Below are 4,267 nucleotides of genomic sequence, written 5' to 3'. Positions count from 1 at the left end.
TGCTATTTTTCAAAACTGTACGTCAGTGGTTTTTAGTAGATCCACAAGTTTGTGCAATCATCACCACTAATTCCAGAACCCTTTCATCACCCTCCAAAAGAAACTCTGTACCCATTGTCAGTCATTCCCCACTCTCCCCTCCCCCCAGCCTCTGGCAACCATGAATCTATTTTCTACCATTATGAATTTGCCCATTTTGGACTTCTCATAGAAAATGAAATCATATAATAAGTAGTTTTTTGTGACTGCCTTCTTTTACTTAGCATGATGTTTTCAAGGTTCATCCATGCGGTAGTACGTATCAGTACATTCCTTTTTATGGCTGCATAATATCCCATTGTGTGGATATACTGTATTTTGTTTATCCACTCATCTGTTAATGGGCATCTGGATTGTTTCCACTTTTTGACTATGATAAAAATGCTTCTCTAAACATGCACGTAAACGTTTTTGTATGATTGTATGTTTTCAGCACTCCTGGGTATAGATCTAGGAGTGGGACACCTGGGTCATATGGCTAATTCTATGTTTTTGAGGAGCTTCCAAACTATTTTCCAAGTAGGTTGTACCATTTTACATTCCCACCAGCAATAAACAAAGGCTTCAATTTTTTTACGTCCTCTCCAACACGTTATTTTCTTTTTTTTTTAACAATCATCCTAGTGAACATAGTGTCATCTCATTATGGTTTTGATTTGCATTTCCCTAATGACTAAGATGTTGAGCATCCCTTCATTTGTATATTGGCTAAGTTATTGGAGAAATGGCTATCAAATCCTTTGCCCATTAAAAATATTCTAAAATTATTTATTGTTGAATTGTAAGAGTGCCTTACAATTTTGGATACTAGATCTTTATCAGATACATGATTTGCAAATATATTATCTCCCATTCTATAGGTTTTCTCTTAGCTAAAATTTTCCATTTTGATATTGTCCAATTTATCTATATTTTAGCTGGTTGCTTGTGCTTTTGGTGTCATACCTAAGAAACCATTGCCTAATTCAAGGTCATGAAATTTACATGTATCATTTTAAAACTGGACTTTCAAAGACTTTTTCTTCTCCCATGAGGGAGAGATATATAATCAAAAGTTCCCTTCGCGGTTTTAAATGAGCATGAACCTCTATTTGGCATGACAAATTGGGTTTATTTTTACCAGGTAATGGGAACGTTATACAGAGGGTGCCAAAAAAGTGTATACACATTTTAAGAAGGAAAAAAAGCTATTGAAATTGTAATATTCAATATATACTGATAACAAAAGATAAATACAAGTCACGTGTACACATGTTTTTGGAACCCCCAGTATTAATTGAAGATTTCACAAATTTTCTCTCATGTTAATGTATTTATTACAGGGCATTAAATAAATTGTGGCTATTTACTATTATCTTAATTATTAGTATAGGAGATTTTAAATCAACGTTCTGGATAATACATAGAAAATAATAATACAAGTTTGGAACTCATGATTAAGAGAAATGTTTTCAAAGAGACATGTTAGCAGATGTGACAGCTAGAAATTGAGATGACCTCCCTATGCCTGCTTGAATTGGCAGTCTAAGGAACAGTCCTTTATGTCTCTCGTCAAGAGTGAAGTCCCCTAAAATAGGGGACAGAGAAAAACCTGTGTCATAACCTTGTCTCAAACTTCTTAACTATGTAAATGTACATTCAAGATTTTATGAGTCAGTTCACTTCGAGTTGGAACGAGGGTCTTGACTTGTGGTTCAGATTATGTCGTCCCAGAAATATTAGTTTGGTGCAAAAGTAATTGCAGTTTAAAAGGTTAAAAATAATTGGAAACACCGCAATTACGTTTGCACCAACCTAATACAAAATGGGATTTTCAGGGCCATTTGGCTCTCAAAGCCCACTTTTACTCCACCACAATCCACGGGGCAGCCATGAAGGAGATTTAGGACGACCACATACGATGGAACAAACAGTGCAGTGCTTAACTGTAAGTGGTGTTATGACTCAAAGTCATTGTAAATGCAAAGGGTTATTATGATTTTCCAGCAGATGAGCAGACACGTGTTTTGGAGCAGGGGGTCCATTTCCTAATATGTATAAGCTCACCGTAGGGGTAAGCAGTGTGGCAGTAATGGATATTCCCACACTTTCCATGTGTTTGCAAGCAGTACATCCATATCCTTGGCAGTGTATCCATCAATAATTCAAGTTCTGGGGAATCAATCTGGGGCTCCTGGGTTATTTTGGTGGCTGTCTGTTCTATGGTAGTCTCTTGCTTTGTCATGCGGCAACAATAATACCCATACATTTAAATAAACATTCCAGTGGCCTACAGAATCCCTGATCTTTGCGTGTTTGAAATAAAAGTAACGGCATCAATAGTCCCTGTAAATAATATGATTTAGAACACAGACTTCCCAGTAGAAAAATAGAAAAAAACCCACAATTCGCAGAAGAAATTCAAATGACCATGAAACATGAAAAACTCATTTTACTAGTAGTGAAATAAATTTAAAATAAAGAGTAAGGCATCATTTTTCACTTATGAGACTGACCAAAATAAGAAGAGGTAAGAAGAGATGACATTTATATGCGGTTGATAGAAATGGATGGGCCCAACATTTTTGGCAATAGTCAAGATTTCAAATGAATGTTCCCTTTGATTCAGACATTCCACTTCTAGGAAATTGTTTGAGTAGAAATACTCATATATAATAAGTAAGCAAAGATTTGTGTACAAGAATTTTTAACTGCAGAATCAATGGCAGCATTGCAACATTTGAAATAATCTATATCTCCAATTATAATTTATTGGTTGAACAAATTCAAAATAGAATGTATATTTCCCTCTTTTAAAATTATATGTGCATGCGTGTATGTGCACACATGCACACGCATGCATACATATACGCAGTCATAGAGAAAATGGTGCCATGATTACTCTGGGACTCAGGAATGGGGGAAAGGATGACTTTGACTTTTTACTTTACATATTATTGTAATGTCTTATTTTTTTAAAATTACGTGTAGTACTTTTATAATGTTTTATGAAACTTATATTCCTCTTCTGAATTGGAAGCTAGAAAGCAATGTACTTCAACTATGTACTAAAAATGTTGAAAATATTTTTGTAAAGTGTTCACACGATACCAGCTATTTTCCTTTGGGGTAAAAGTGGTTTTCAGCATACCTAGTATTCATGAATTAAGGTACATTTCATCGTAATCAAAAGCCAAGGAAACAATGAATGAGATTATTCTGTATAATATGGTTGATATCTACAGATTAATGACAGACTTGGGACAATGACACAAGGGTAAGTTCTGAGCCCCAAAATATAAGCTAGAGGAAGGAAGACCATGTTTTTGTTGATGACCACAACAGAAAAGCATGTCGGGCACGAGGAACAAAGGCCTTTTGCAAGTCTCTGAGCAGTGCAGATTCTATTTACCACCTTCAAAGATTCAAGTCTTCATCTAAGAGGAATCCCCAGAATTTAGCTTTCCTAGGGTGCTCATGCAGTTACCAAACTTCTCAGGAATGCAAACAAACAAAAAAATTACATTTATAAAATAGCTCCTCTGTTCCTGGCACTGCTATATCCTTCCAGAAACAGAAGGACACTGCTATGGTCTGAATGTTTGTGTTCCCCCAAAGTTCTTATGTTGAAATCCTATCCCCCAAGATGATGGTATTTGGAAGTGGGGCCTTTGGGAATTACTTAAGTTATGAAGGTGGAACCCTTATGAATGGGATTAGCACCTTATAAAATAGGCCCCCAAGAGCTCCCTAGGCCCTTCTGCCAAGGACGATACAGTGAGAAGTCTGAGACCTGGAAGATCGCTCTGACACACTGGCCCCCTGATCTCATACTTCCAGCCTCCAGAACCGAGAAAGAGATTTCTGTTGCTTATAAGCTACCCGATCCGTGGTATTTGTTACAGCAGCTTGAACAGACTAAGACAGACACTATGTATAAAATTCAAAAGACCAGGTTCAAGTCCTGGTTGTTCTCCTTCCTGTGGGGCTGAAGTCACGTACTCTCCATGTCCCTATTTCTTAGCCTAGAAAGAAGCTCTAATAATAGCTATGTTAATTCCTTTCTTAGGTTGATGCAAGGCTGAAATGTGGTCATGCTGGGTAGAGTTTTAAAACTGTTAAGTTCTCAATGAATGGGAAAGTATTTTAGTACAAATGGCACAGACTGTAGAAATTCTTTACATCTTCTGCAACAATACAATGAAACACTGCCTGAATTTAGTAAAAAGCACTACTAAGAAGCAGGTAC

Source organism: Rhinolophus sinicus, chromosome 2, assembly GCF_057876585.1.
Source record: "Rhinolophus sinicus isolate RSI-liver-muscle chromosome 2, RSI-T2T, whole genome shotgun sequence".
Lineage (NCBI taxonomy): Eukaryota > Metazoa > Chordata > Mammalia > Chiroptera > Rhinolophidae > Rhinolophus > Rhinolophus sinicus.
Note: the sequence above shows the minus strand (reverse complement) of the source record.